This window comes from Podarcis liolepis (genome assembly GCF_965112155.1).
Source record: "Podarcis liolepis genome assembly, chromosome: 11".
Taxonomy (NCBI): domain Eukaryota; kingdom Metazoa; phylum Chordata; class Lepidosauria; order Squamata; family Lacertidae; genus Podarcis; species Podarcis liolepis.
Genome location: NC_139565.1, coordinates 31,985,970 through 31,999,857, shown reverse-complemented (window position 1 = coordinate 31,999,857; position 13,888 = coordinate 31,985,970). Strand labels below are relative to the sequence as shown.

Below are 13,888 nucleotides of genomic sequence, written 5' to 3'. Positions count from 1 at the left end.
ACAGTGCCCCCCCCCAGTAGTATAGAACAGTGTTTCCCAACCTCAGAACTTCAACTGTTTTTTTGACTACAACTCCCATCATCTCTAGCAAGACCAGGGGTCAGGGATGATGGGAATTGTAGTCTGAAAACAACTGGAGACTCAAGGTTGGAAAACCCTGGTTTAGAGGACCTGATTGCCAGCAGCTGGCTCTGTGCTCCTATAGCAAGTCAGACCATAAGCCATCCCTTGATTGCCTATTGATTAATGTTATTATATTTCTAGCCTATCTTTCCTCTACCATATAACTCAATGGATTGAAAATAGGATCCCCATCATGTAGCACCCTCAGGTCAGCTGCCAGGGCACAAGCACCCTTGAAGGAACTCCATCTGTGCTGACACAACCCACAAAGGATCATTTTAGGGCCTGACTGAGTAGATGGCAACTACCTGTGTTCCTAATTAGCAATCCCAACGGTCCAGTTTTCTTTAATCAAATATACACTCACTAAGCTCATATGTCTTGTAAGCAAAGTTTCTTTAATATAACTCTACATCTTCATTGGAACCTGTACAGTTACTGTTACAGTATGAAGTTTGTTTCAAAAAGAAAAGAATGGGCAACCACAAACTGACAAACAATCTAATAAACTAATTATATTTGAAATTTGATTTATTTAATTAAAAAACCCAGCTTTTCTCTAATTTTTCAAATGTAGCCTTACATTTTAACAAAAAGATTACAACACATAAAAATAAGGCAAGGAGGTATTATATAATGACTCCTAGAAATAATAATAAAGCATAACAAAAATATGAAGATCACTACAAACAGAAGGCAGAAAGAATATTTGGGATGAAGTGCATTGCAATGGCATTTTCTAAAAAAAGTTCTTAAATTAATAAAGCACTGCACAACAATATGAATTATCATGATCTTTCACTCGGTTATATGATACAAGGTTATAACCCACATTGGTCTTACTCAGAATAGAGCCCATTGCAATTAATGGACTAATTGCAGCCTATTTATTTCAATGGGCTTACTCTGTAGTTGGTGAGGTGTTTCTCTCCCAAGTATAGCATACTATGGATGGTTGTAATTGATGGCTTTCTTTCTTCATTCTGTGATCTTCTTTTATAAAATATTTATTAAAGGTTTTAAACAATACAACACCAAGCACATAAAACACCATCACCAAAGTAGAAAAAATACACTCATTTTGTGATCTTCTTATATTGTCTTGCGTGTGAATCTGTTTTTGCTGACTGTATTTTTTACTCCATTTCAGAATAAAATATAATCCATTATTTTATTTTACTTTAAAAAAAAATGCTGCATAACAAAATATGAAAAGTAGCTTCCCGGTTGGTTGACAATTTCCACGTGTTCCAGGCAGTTTTCTTTTTAAAGAAAAACAGGGATGCCAATATTGCAAATGACTCCTCTTGCTAAAATTTAATTTAATGTAAACATTGCTAATGAAACAAATTCCATCTCCTTGAAACATATTTGTTCATTCCCTCTAAGTTATTGCTTTGAGCAGTGGGATTGGCTGCAATGGGTGTAGAATAAGGCACATTTCTCAATCGCGCTCTCATCTGTGGATGCTCGCGCAATGGGCAAGCACTCCCCCCACACCTCCCCAAGTATTTTGTTTGAATATGAAAATATGGTGAGATATCAGGCATCAGCATATGGGACGGCTGGGAGGCTGCATAATGAGGACAGTTGTGCTTGCCTTCAGATGCTTATGTCGTTTGCAAACACGGATGCAGTCTTGTATTCTGATCCTCAGCACGTTGACATAAGAGTCAAGCCCGGTTCTCATGTGATGCTGTCTTTATAGGATGATTTCCACTCCTTTATTTGGAGCAGAGGGAGGGCTTTCTTTGAACATGATTATAGCTAGTGTTTCAAGTTCAAAAAGGAGCCCAATCTAAACAGGGCAAAAAAGATGCACAATATGTTTGTTGCAACCCACACCAAAACAGTTCTATTTGTAGTTTGAGCATGTGTGCGTGTGTGAAGGCGTGCAGACCAAACGCCCTATGAATAGCATCTGGAAATACTGATTGAAATGAAAACAATTAAGTCAAGACCCCCGGCAGCAGGCAGGGTAGGATGGGGATTCCTGCGTGGGGGCACCTGGTTTACGCCCCCTCAAAATCGTGATCCCGGGTCTATGGTCCCCTGTCCCCCACACTATGCCCCTGGAAGCTGGAGCCTTTTGTATCAGTTTAGAGTTGTATCAGTTTAAATTTGGACAGTAGTAAGCTAGGTGGACCAATGGGCTGACTTGGTAACAAGACAGCTTCCTGATCAGTTCAATAATAATAATAATAATAATAACAATAATAATAATAATTTATACCCCACCCATCTGGCTGGGCAGCTCCCAACAGAATATTATTAATAATAATAAAGCAGCAATAAAACATCAAACATTAAAAACTTCCCTAAGCAGGGCTGCCTTCAGATGTGTTCTAAAAGTTAGGTAATTGTTTATTTCCTTGACATCTGATGGGAGGGCGTTCCACAGGGCGGGTGCCACTACCGAGAAGGCCTTCTGCCTGGTTCCCTGTAACCTCTCAGGGGGGGAACCGCCAGAAGGCGCTCAGAGCTGGACCTCAGTATCTGGGCTGAACGACGGGGATGGAGATGCTTCTTCAGGTATACTGGGCCAAGGCCGTTTAGGGCTTCAAAGGTCAGCACCAACACTTTGAATAAGGGTTGTGAAATAGTCCTGGGGAGATGGTTGGACCCATATACTTTGAAAGCACCAACTATCTTTTTTTTTTTTTGAGGGGGGGGGGGGCTTATGGGAGACTAGATGCAATATTCTCCCCCCCTTAAGTAGGCCACTGATGCTGGTGCCCGAACTTGCCCTGGGCCATCTGCTTGTCAAGAAGGTGAAGACAGATATTTTCACACAGTACTGCACATACAAGTTCCTGGATTAAAGCATATTTTGTTTTGACTGCCATCCAGATTTATTTGTTTGCTTTCCCAATGAATATCTAAATCCACGCAAACACTGGCTTGTTTGTTGTTTTTTCCCAATATACTTGATCCAAAATCTAGCCCCAGCAGCAGAAAATGTTGTTCCAGTCGGCAGAGTCAAACTTCTGCAGACCTGAAGAAGCTCCATCTGTTAAAAAAAAAAAGAGAGTTAGAATTTAACCTTTTGTTTAAGACAAATGTCCGTGAAACATACAATTCTTTTTCACGTAGGTCTAAGATATGATCCATGCACAAGGTGTTATCTTTGGTTCTGCTTACCTACTTTATATATTGAAGAAAACAAAACAAAACAAATCCAATATCTGTTCTATTTATTTTTTTCAGGTAGGTGTGAAGAACTCCACTGATCTTTCTGATAAAGCTAGCTACTACATTGAATAGCAAGTAAACTATCAACTCAACACTAGTATCAAAGATGGCAACCTTTTGAATACTGAGCAAACTAAGACAAAATCTGTTCAAGTTCATTCATTGTTTGGAAATTTAGTTGGATACAAATATGCCATCACATTTGAAGTTGTTTGTGTGCACAATGTGGCCAACACTCATGAAGGTCAGAGGTGTTATATAACTTTCAGTTATTTTATGGATAGTGATGCATAAATGAAATAAATAAAAGTAGTCAACTTGTCCTTTTATCTAGCAGTGTATCTTTAAATTTACATTTATTTTATTTTTCAACCTTGTCAGTCAATAAAATTAGTTTAACCAACTTATCATGTCCATATTATTTCATTCTCGTTTAATTTGCCAGCGTTTCCCTTTCCCCTTTGCTTCACAACCATTGTAATTTCAATTCCTCCCTAAACGTTTATTCCTGTAAAAGTTTTGGATTTTTATGAGCCAGGATTCAGATTTGGATTCATACTTTCAAATCACAATACAGAGAGAGGCTCAAATGAACAGGGAGGCCGAAACTGGGGGTAGAGAGAACAAGGAGAGGACAAAGTCGAAGAGAGGAGGAATGAGAGAGGCAGAAAGACAGAGAGAGAAGAAAACAGAAAAAGGCAAGGGGAAAAACACACACCAGCAGATGTTCCTTCTAATTAAGCATTGGAAAATGAATAAGAAAATAAAGAACCAGTTATTGTAATATTGTATTGATCTTCTTGTGCTGTTTGCCAGGATAAACGCTCATTTTAATGCAGTGAGTGAAAGGGGGAGTCTGAGGTGAGGAGAATAATAATAATAATAATAATAATAATAATAATAATAATAATAATAAATTCTCACCCCATAGCAAAGCCAAGTAAGCAATATTGTGTTAGGAAAAATAAGATACTGGGGGGTGTGTGTGTGTGTGCGTGCATGTGCATGTGCATAAAAACATACCCATATTATGTTACATATGCATATGATTTGCTGCAATCTGTAGTATGTGCCAACTCTTCTTCCTTTGGACCTCTTGTGTTGACTAGACGGCTGTTAGATCTGGTGCAAGGTTGAGTAGAAGCCTCTGCATCCGCCATCATAGAAAATCAAGCTGACAATTGGTAATGTGATTTCTGGCTCTCTGGAGAGATGTTTGTGGATGAGAAATATGCCAGTTCATGCAACACTATGCTTGTGACACTCCACCCCACTACATAAGGCTATGGGGTGCAAGCCTTCACACCATCATTAACATGATAATCTGAACCTGAAATAACCTGGTGCCAGACAGTCTGTGCCCACCACAAATAAATACTATGTGGTTAACCTAGTTTTGAAGGCTGTTCCTCATGCAAAACCAAATAATGTGTGAACCAAAACATAGCTTTCCTTTGAAATTTACACTTCTCCATATTCTGTGTTACAGGTCTCCATTCTGTGTTACTGGGAAAGTTTGCATAAAAATGCACAAATTCATGAAAATAACATATACAAATGTATTATGACTTGCTGGAAAGTGTATATGAAGAGAAATGTGCACAGAAATGCTGGTGATTTTTTCCTGGGGACTTAAAAAAAAATCACAAACTGATGTGGAAATGTGGTGAAGCTAACTTAATATTTCAAAAAATGAGACAAAATGAAATTGATGGATCTGTCCATCCCTATCTTGTGGTGTGTCTCAGGGAGCTAAATGTATTGAGCTGGCTATGTGTGTATGTGTGTTTGTGTGTTATAAAGTTCACTCTGTTTTATGTTGGGGGAGATAGTAAAATATGTGTTGAAACTGAGAATGAATCTTCAATGATGTTTCAGTCTTAAAGAGATGTGCTTTTTAAAAAAAAAATCACCATAAAATTGTAATTCCTAAACTGGGCTCCTCTAGGTTTCAGTTACCCTTCAAATGATTATATATACCGTATATATATATATATATATATAGAGAGAGAGAGAGAGAGAGAGAGAGAGAGAGAGAGATTGGAAGGAAACATGTATTGTCTCTCCACTTATTATTATCCATCTTTGGACAACATATGTATGGGTGGACAACACGTATGTATGTATTTCAACACTCATATACTTGCTGCATCTAGAGAGTGTGGCCAGTTTTCACTGCAGAGTTGTGACATATATGATAGATTAGATGACACGAAAACAAACGTGCATCTATCTAAAGATGTTGGAGAAGCAATGCATTAAATACGAGTGTCTTTTAGTTGACTGGATTACCTCATCTTTTTTTCTTTTTTTTAAATTCCCAACCAATATGAAGCATTATGCGACATACAAAAATTATATTGTAATTTAAGCCCCCAATGTAAGTTGAAAATAAGGAGAAAAGTGTGAAGCTTCTACTTAGCCAAGTATACCACAAAGCACAAGAGATCCCTGGATCATGGTTTGATAACCATTATAATTAAGATAAACCATCCGTTAAATAAAATATAATGTGGAGGGTTTTTTTGAGCTGGTAGTTCTGATTGAAAGCTTAGAAAGTGACAGAGCGGCAACATCAATAAACAAATGATCTTCAGTAGATATAATGAAAAGTTTCCAAACTGCTCCAGTTTCTGAATTTCTAAAGAGTGCTTTTTTTGTTGTCATCTCTGCTGTTGCTGCAGCCAGGCCTGCTCCAGGGACCCTAGGTAGAGTATATTGTGGTGTTTATAATACAGAGCAATTTAAATAAATAAAGGAATGCAGGGCCAGCACAATACATTCTACCACCTAGGGCAAATAAATAAATAAGTAAATAAGGATGGCACTTCTCCCCATTTCATGTACAAAAGCCAACTGGACGAATAGCTGAATCTTATTTCAACATTGTAAATAGGGCAGTGTACTTGAGAGCAGTGACTAGCTTAGGGCAGGGCACATATGCCACACACAACTCTGCCCTCTAACACCGCCCACTGTTCCCGTCTGAGGCAGCTGCCTCCCTCTGTCTAATGGTAGGGCTGGTCCTGAAAGCAAGGAGACTTAAATGCATACAACAATCCATATCGTGTTTGTAAGCAGGAGAGTACCAAGGGGAATATTAATTTCTGTTCCAATGATAATATGACACAAAGATGTATTAAAGTCAAAGAGCACGTTATCTGTTCATTTGCTTATCCACACACTATCCATATCAAAACAATAAATTACCGTAAGTGAGATGGTTCCTGTTCTGGAATGTTTTGTTATGTGTTATAGTTAGTTTATTTCTCACTTTTAAAAACTTTTGTTTTGTTTTGCCAGTTTCATCTGCTGTTCTGCATCTCTGCATTATTTCACTAACTGCTCTCTTACTGCTATTCTGTCAAGTGCTGATTGTGAGTTGCCATAGAGGTCCCATATGTGAACAGAAAAGCATGGTGCAAATATTTCAATAAATACATAATGCAAAGGGCCAGAAGTGGAGCTCCATTGTTTAAAATGCTTAAAAATTTCTCCCTTCAGACAGAGCTATATGCCATCTTCTCAGATGTGTGTTTCTGCAAGCTGACTTAAGAACCAACTTTGGAGCTGACTTTGTGAATGTGGAAGCAGATTTACTGCTAGCCTTGCAAGAAAAGTGAGGCATCTGAAATGAGGGACAGGAGTAAGATGACCTTCTTAAGCTGAGAATGAGAGCAGAAGTATAACTTTTTACTGCCTGAATATGTACATGTGATGTAATGAGAAGATGTCCCAAGTTTCTCCTTTAACTTTTAACCCTAGGAACAAAACTGTGGTAAGCTAATGACAAAAGAATCCAGAATGATGTGACACAGAGAAAAACACCCCTGCCTTTTTCTGACCTCACTGTGCTTGCTTTCGGTGCCTACAAGCAGGGGAACAGTGGCTGTATGGGAGTCTAATTCCCCCTCAATGACCCATATAGATACTAGTGGGGAGGTAGCAGCTCCAATACTGCATAAAACTGAGAGTAATCACACACACAAGTACACACACACACACACACACACACACACACAATCTTGATGCTGTGTTTTTCTCTTTCTCCTTTCTCAAAATATTTGGTACAGTAATTTCTCATTTTAATGACTTGAAATAAGACTAAGCCGTTTCGTACATTCTCTGTACCTATTTAGCTCTGACTTTAATTAACAATTTTACAATTGAGTTGCTGTGAAGAATGAACACTTTTTAAAAAAACAAACAAACCCCCAAATCTGGAAAAGGAAGGTTATACATTAATGGTGGCTAGAGAAACAGAATCATAGGAGGTCAGTCTCTGATGTCAAAGGAGTCTAAGTGCACCCTACATTTATGTGGGGAAAAACCCCCACAAATTTGCCCCAGACCATCCACTGTAACTTAAATATCTGGTTCTGACATAAGGATACTGAAGTCTAACTATCATTAAGACTTCAGGAGCAAGTCACAGAACACTGGTTTCCAAATCTGGTTACAGTAGGGACCCTGGTTAGTATAAAGCAGTGGTTGGCCCTCCAGCTGTTTTTGGACTACAACTCCCATCATCCCTACCTAACAGGACCAGTGGTCAGGGATGATGGGAATTGTAGTCCCAAAACAGCTGGAGGGCCAAGTTTGGCCACCAGTGGTACAAAGCATGGTTGCAGACATATAAGCCATAGGTGTTTCTGGAAGGGAAAGAGAATATGGCGCCTTATTGACCATTCTCAATTTTCAACGCTAGCTATTGGAAGCATCCTGTCTACAGAATTGTGCTGAGGTAATAGCTTCAAGACATATCACCAAAAAATTATAATCTACTGGTGTGGAAATAAGAGTTGTTTACAGCAGAGGTAGTGTCAACAGGACGCTGATGCGTGTGCACCAGGGGGAAGTGGGGGCTGGAGTCTGAAGTGGGGCAGTGGTTTGTGGGGATCTGCAGCAGCCAGAAGTCAAGAATCAGAGGCAGGGGAAGCTTCAGAGCTGGAGGGTGGAGCACAGGATAGGTCAGAAGAAGCAGGTCAGGCAGGTGAAGTGCCACCCTCTCTTGTACCACTGTCCCCCAGAACCTGGAGGGAACTGAAAAGGGAGGAGTGGAGGAAGTTTCTACACAGGCACAGTCTCTGGCTGCATGCACACAGCCCATTGGGGGAAGGTATATAAACTACTGGCAGGGGAATGGTCACCTGTTGCTGCAACTGCTCCATAGGATGCAGACTTGGGAATAGCTGCCAAACCATTAGATTGATGTACGTAGATATCCAGAGCTGTACAAGCAACTGTTTGAAAATAAATACTTAACTATCTGCCATGTGCATTCCTTTGGCTGGGAAGCACCCCTGACAGGTAACAACAACAACAACAACAACAACAACAACAACAACAACAACAACAACAATTTATTTATACCCCGCCCATTTGGCTGAGTTTCCCCAGCCACTCTGGGCGGCTTCCAATCAAGTGTTAAAAACAATACAGCATCAAATATTAAAAACTACCCTAAACAGGGCTGCCTTCAGATGTCTTTTAAAGAGAAGATAGCTGCTTATTTCCTTCACATCTGAAGGGAGGGTGTTACACAGGGCAGGCACCACTACCGAGAAGGCCCTGTGTAACCTCACTTCTTGCAATGAGGGAACCACCAGAAGGCCCTCGGCGCTGGAACTCAGTGTCCCGGCTGAATGATGGGGGTGGAGACGCTTCTTCAGGTATACAGGACTGAGGCTGTTTAGGGCTTTAAAGGTCAGCACCAACCCTTTGAATTGTGCTCGGAAACGTACTGGGAGCCAATGCAGATCTCTCAGGACAGGTGTTATGTGGTCCCAGCGGCCACTCCCAGTCACCAGTCTAGCTGCCGCATTCTGGATTAATTGCAGTTTCCGGGTCACCTTCAAAGGTAGTCAACATGGTGCCCTCTAGATTTGACTCCAGCTCCCATCAAATCCACCAATATTTCCAATGGCCAAGAAGGATTGGAATGATAGTCCAGAAATATCTGGAGGGCCTCATGGTGTTTCTTCCTGCTTTAGAGTAATGTAGTGAAAATAATTAAATTTTCTAAAGCCATGTTACTAAATCTTGAGACTTTGTTCATGATGAATTTTCTATTTCATTTAAATGCATTCTGCCACATATACCTTCATATGGTGAACTCAAGTTGTATGTATATCACTTAATATCAGTAACACAGTCAAGACAAATTTGTAGACAGCACAAAAGAATTTATAAATAGAGCAAGGCAAAAATATGGACTAATCCATTGGCTCAAAAACAACTTTTAATCAAAGTATTTGGTACAATAATGAAATAAACTTTGGCCTGGAGAAAGCCTTACAACAACAACAAACTGCAGAATGATCCCAGTTAATACTCTTTCAAACCTGTATTGTTAACAATTCACCTTTAACTTTGTGAAACTACCTTTTCCTGCTGCAAAAATCTAAGGTAGGAATTGCTAAATTGTATCTTTGCCGGCATGCATTGCACACACTATTCAGTGCTGTTTACGATCAATGGGCCAGACCTAACAGAAGAAAGAAAATGGCACAAATATATTATGATGAACAACTATCATATGCTCCCATAAACTTTATGTTTTATCTTTTGAAAAGCTTCTGCTATTTAATAAGATTTAGCCTCTTACTTTTAATCTCATATTGCAGTTGCAAGGAAAACTCTAGTATTGCTCTGGCATGTTACACTGTTGTCATGGATACACAAGTAAGGTACATTACTTCCACTAGTAAATAAAGATTCTGAAAGAGTGCCTGGTAGGATTTGCTAGGCTTGTAGTATTGTTAGCTGCTAAGAGCTTTAAATAAGCAAATGGCTGTGGGTTTAAACTAATATGCAGTGGTGAGAGGATGTGCATTTGATGTGCGTGTGTATAATTGCATTGTCCTTGCTTAGATTTGATATATATTTTAATTAAAATTAATCTTTGCATATATTATTTCATTTATTAAGGTGTACATCTGCAAACAGACTGAAAATGGTGAGATGTACTCCAATGAGATCAATGTCAGTAGATATAATTATTAAACAATATTTAATCATGCAAGTTGAGAGAGCATGTATGGTCCATTAGGTCAGTCAAGTTCAGATCTTGCTAAGCGAATTAATAGGTCCGGAATCTAGGTGCCAAGCACACTGTAAATTGAAAGTGGCATTTAACCTTTTTTCTATGGATGCAGTCCACTGGGAAGTTCTCCTGTTCAAGACCCAATGAAATGAATGGGATACAAGCCCCCTTCATTTCCATAGGGCATCCTTGTGAGAGCTTCCCAGTGGATTGCCCCTCCCCTTGTTATTACTAAAGGCAAGAAAAAGGATTCTTACAGCCAACATCTCATAGCACTCCTAAATAAATGACAAGTAACTCCAGATGAAGGAAATATGTTTGGAATTTAGCTATCTTGAATTAAAATTATGTGGCCTTTTTTGAAACAAGGATTACACAAAACGCAAAATTTAGGTCACTCTTGATTGTGTCAACTTTTATAACAGGTTTGATTTGTTTCTGATAAAGCCTCATCTAAATATGAAGAAGGAGTGCATACTAAAATATAGGAGATGCTAGATATCTGATTTATATGAATAAAGCCGTAAATAAAGATCATAGAGCTTTCTCATTATAACACAGTTCTAAACATATAAAGCAGTAGTTTCTCAAATCAAAACTGTGGTAGGGGCAAAGGTTTGCATTAATCTCTCCCCATGCTGTAGTCCCAATCCAGATTTTGCCCTTAGAGCGACAATTTAGTAAATGAAAGCCAAGCACACAAGAGCCAGCCTCCTGTTTAATGTCACTTCCATTTTGACCCTGCGTAGGTCCATTCGAACACTAGTCCAACCCTAAGTGGCAGAGGATCTCCTGGGATTCAGGCAGAAGTCTTTCTCCAGCCCTACCAGGAGACACCAAGGGTAGAACCAGGCAGGGGTTTTTTCAGCCGAAACTCACTGGAACTCAGTTCTGGCTCCTCTCAGGTGGGCGCCATTGCCATTAGAGGAGAACAAGGGAGGCATTCATGGTGAGTTCCAGCACCTCTCTTTCTAGAAAAATAGCACTGGAACCAGTAACCTTCTGCATGTAAAGCATGGACTTCCCTGTTGATATCCATCAGGACAGCCAGCTGAAATCCATAGAAATGTTCATTATCATTCCATTGCTTCCAATCTGAGTAGTGACTAGTTTTTCCCAAGATTGTGCTTATCTTTTGTGAAGGAACATGTATAACTTTCTTCAGGTAAAGGACCCCTGACCATTAGGTCCAGTCGTGGCCGACTCTGGGGTTGTGGTGCTCATATCGCTTTATTGGCCGAGGGAGCCGGCGTACAGCTTCCGGGTCATGTGGCCAGCATGACTAGGCCACTTCTGGCAAACCAGAGCAGCACACGGAAACACCGTTTACCTTCCCGCCAGAGTGGTACCTATTTATCTACTTGAACTTTGACATGCTTTCGAACTACTAGGTTGGCAGGAGCAGGGACCGAGCAATGGGAGCCGACGTTCCAATCAGCAAGTCCTAGGCTCTGTGGTTTAACCCACAGCACCATCCGTGTCCCGTTCTTCAGGTAAGGATACACAAAAACACACACGTAACACTGTTAAGAATTTGAATATCTATGTCTCTAGAGCACCATGTAACTTATCTGACCATTTTATTGCATAATCAGCAATTTAGAAAGAATATTCTTAATGAACTCCAGGTAGCATTGGGAGGTAAAACCCAGTGGAACTCTGTGGGACCTATAGCTATGTTTGAGGTGTTTAGGACTGAGTGGTCAATTACTCATAGATTTTGATTTAGTTAAATGGAACACTAAAGAAGCATGGACACCTTACAAGGAATACTTTCAGAGTGCATATGTATGTATGTATTTATGTATGTATGTATGTATGGGCTTTGCATATGTGACAGTTTTCAGATCTGACGCTGATGACTGAAGTCTGAGTAGATGAGTTCAGATCTCGGTTGTGGAAATGACTTGCTGCCTTAAGCCCCTTCTCACCAGCCTTTTTCTCTTGGGTGCTGATCCTAATCTTTCAGCTCTTTCTTCAGGAATAGCTTACTGTCTCCCAAGGACTCTTGAAGGCTTCCCATGTGACAAGGACAGCTAACCCATGCTTGCACTCTTTCATTGAAAATGTACTGTACCCATTTTGTAGCATTGGCAAAGTCAAGACCCTGTTCACAGTTGTTGGGTGCGTATGAATATCAGAGTCTGCTTTTGTAGCACATTTGAATGCTTGCATCCTGGGACCGAATTTGCTCTTAGTTGACGCCACATGCATATTTGTATGCTTATGAGTAAGTGTGAACACGTGATTTTATGGTTCTATGCATCTCTTGATTCTTTTAAACCTTTTATCTTCTGTAATAATAATCAATAGTTGAAATATTCAAAACTTTTCCGTCCTTACCTATGCAGACACATGTGCCATGGCATGCAATTTCTTACCTATGTCTACATCCAGTGTTCTAACCCACAATCCTGTGCATGCCCATTCAGAAGAAAAATCCCATCAGGATGTACTTCCAGATAGCAGTGTATAAGATGCATAAGACTACAGCCTCAGTCTATGGTTCAAAAGACATATCCTAGAATTTATTAGAATGAACACAATTTATCATCAAGAATCTACTACTTTTGTATAACAGGTAAGTTCAATATGGGCATGTATGTAAACAAAGACAAATAATATATAATATAAATTATATATAATATAAAATAATTCTCTAAGGTTAAAACCACAGATTACTGTGCACGAGGTTCCTTTTTCTAAAATGAATAAAAGTAGCCCAGTTATATTGATACACAGTGGAAAAAAATCATTTGGTGAATGCAACAGACTTCACAGTCAGAGAAGAGGACAGGACTTCCTTAACCCCCCCCCCCATTCCCAAGGCATTTTATGTCCTTCTTGCGACTTTGGTGGTGCTTGGAAATGGTGTAGGGGTGTTTCAGATGCTGGAAGAACTGGCAGAAATCACCTTCCTTGTGTGAAGAGTGGAGCAACTGGCTGTGCAATCCTATACATGTCTACTTAGAAGTAAGTCTCGTTGAGTTCAATAAGCTTACCCCTAGGTATGTAAGCAGCCTAAGAGAACAACCCTAAGCTCCCAAGGAGGGCAGCTGAGGGACTGTTGGGTGCTGTGAAGCTTGCTCTCCCTAGTGGTCCACAGGTGGAAAAGAAGGTCTAGCAAAGAGCGCTCCCCTGAAAGTATCCATCACCATCACTGCACTGCTCATGGTACTCAGTGGGTGTTGGGGTGGAAAGTGGTGCTCTAGGGATGTATTGTGGGGAGCCTTGGTTCCATAGGATCCAAAGCTCCTTTGACATGGTCCTGAAAATGGTGATGAACCACACTGGCCTTAGAGCTGCAGCAGCCATCCCCACCCTATCGGTGTCACTGGAAGGGGGTGGGAGCTAGACAAAGACTTCCATTGCCACCTTCTGTGGCTGAAGTCAGGAGGGCTGAAGAAGTGGCAGGTTCCTCTGTCATGAAATCTCATCAACATGAGCATCATATTAGAATCGCTCTGTTAGCGTCCTAGCCTTTGTGAATGCTCTCTTTCACACTCTCTTTATATACCTGTGGAATAA

At 40.1% G+C, this 13,888-nt stretch overlaps 1 long non-coding RNA gene across 6 annotated transcripts in view; it reads right to left on the bottom strand.

Annotated features, from left to right (window-relative positions):
- Positions 1-578: 578 nt before the first annotated feature.
- The window catches only part of LOC310688732, a 137,253-nt gene continuing 123,943 nt past the window's right edge, over positions 579-13,888 (bottom strand). For 5 of the 6 annotated variants that reach the window (XR_014517090.1, XR_014517092.1, XR_014517093.1 and 2 more), the window contains exons 4-5: positions 1,198-3,133; positions 581-1,099 (exon numbers count right to left, since the gene is read on the bottom strand). This is a non-coding gene — a long non-coding RNA (uncharacterized lncRNA). Of the gene's footprint in view, positions 1,100-1,197; positions 3,134-12,741; positions 12,861-13,888 lie in introns of all 6 variants that reach the window. The other variant, XR_014517091.1, reaches the window with a different exon arrangement.